Source organism: Seriola lalandi, unplaced genomic scaffold, assembly GCF_002814215.2.
Source record: "Seriola lalandi dorsalis isolate HSWRI2012SDOR001 ecotype SW California unplaced genomic scaffold, Sedor1 jcf7180002054885, whole genome shotgun sequence".
Taxonomy (NCBI): domain Eukaryota; kingdom Metazoa; phylum Chordata; class Actinopteri; order Carangiformes; family Carangidae; genus Seriola; species Seriola lalandi.
The window spans coordinates 1,819,801-1,821,530 of record NW_019525437.1 but is presented as its reverse complement, the minus strand read 5'-3'; positions in this window follow the sequence as shown (position 1 = coordinate 1,821,530).

Below are 1,730 nucleotides of genomic sequence, written 5' to 3'. Positions count from 1 at the left end.
CCGCGACCTGAGGAGAGGGGGGGGGGGGTCAGCACTGAGTCCTGCTGTCATCAACCATTAAAAAAATATACATATACCAATTTATTAATCGATTACTCTACTGCCCGAACTTTATGTTTATATGTTTTATGTCTCCTGATTTAAAAAAAAAAAAAAATATATAAAGTGTTGTACCGTCACTGAGGCTGATCTGATACGGAGTTGTTCTCTGAGTCATTCTGATGAGTTGATCTGGATCACTGCAGGGAGACAGAGAGACAGAGAGACAGAGAGACAGACAGACAGACAGACAGACAGACAGACTAGTTAGCATATGTTCTCTTAGGAACAGAGAAGCGAACAGAACCAGGCTTGATGTTGCCCGGAACCACACGGAGAGCGGACTTTACTGTGTCCTCCTGGGCAGCATCATAGTGTGTACATGAACGTCCTCCTCGTCACACAGTGATCTGATCACATTTCTTCAGTCTAGCATCTAAACTGATTCCATAATTTGATTTCATGACGATACCATCAATACTTTCGAAAACACTTTTATCTTTTGATATTGATCCTGACTGAACAGCTTCATTATTCTACACAGTAACCACCACAAATCAGACAAGCAACTACTGTGGATAGTTTTAAGAAACCTATTTTTATGATCTTGGATTTCTTTAACTATACTTTGCTTTTACTTCATTAATGTTTTATTACTTTTATTCTTTTTGTCTCTTTTTATGTTTTTAAACAGTTTTTTCTATTGTTTTATTGCCCTTTTATTTATTATCTACCTATTTTTTTTATTTAGATTTTTCTTCTTCAAAGAACTTGGAGCTGCAATCATGTAGGAAATGTGCTATACAAATAAAGTTATTATTATATGAATGTGCAGGTGTTTACAGGTGAGGAGCACCATGTTGCTCTGACTCATCCAGGTGTTTACAGCTCTCTTATTACAGCACGTGTTCTTCATCTAAAATGAGATAAACAAGATGAAGCTCAGCTGGTCTAACACTGCTGAACGGTTCACAATGTTTTTCTCACCTGTTGAAGTTGTCTAGGTGACGTGCAGCCTCGTTAAGCATATCTCGTGCGGGTAGCAGCGGGTTTTCCGGGCAGCAGACAGACGGGGGTCCGGAGAGTTCCGCGCGGGTGTCCGTAGCTTCAGAGTTCTCCTCCGCTGCGTCCCGCCGCCTCTTTTATACCGACCTGCGTCCCCCCTCTGTGTGTCGTGACGCGTCGTTCCCATGGAAACCCTATTAATAACGGCAGTGCCATTAAGCCCAGACAGACCGGGGGTCCCAGGAAGAAGCACCCCAGGGACCTGCAGGGCCCAGGAGCCGCCCCTCCCCCTCCCTCCCGCAGTGGGAGTCGTGTTTTCCGGCGTCTCCTCCTCCTCCGTCACGACCCGGAGCTCCCGGAGCTCAGAGACCTGGTCTGGTCTCTGACAGGAAACTCAAGACACGGAGGTTCATCCAAGACCTGTCTCAGGCCTGAACCAGGTCTGTGACACAGCTGCTGCAGTGACGTCACGGTCCTGCAAACTTTACACAGACAGAACCAGGAGACTCAAGAGATTTCAGACTATGACTGGTTCAGGTTGTGTGAAGACTGAGTCCAGTACAGACCAGAACACACCTGAAGCAGCTCTACCGAGGCCAAAGGGTCCCACAGGTTAAAAAGTTATAAACTCTTAACCAGGGTTCAATTTACAAGGCGGATTGGGAGGGTCTGGCCCCCCTGATGAA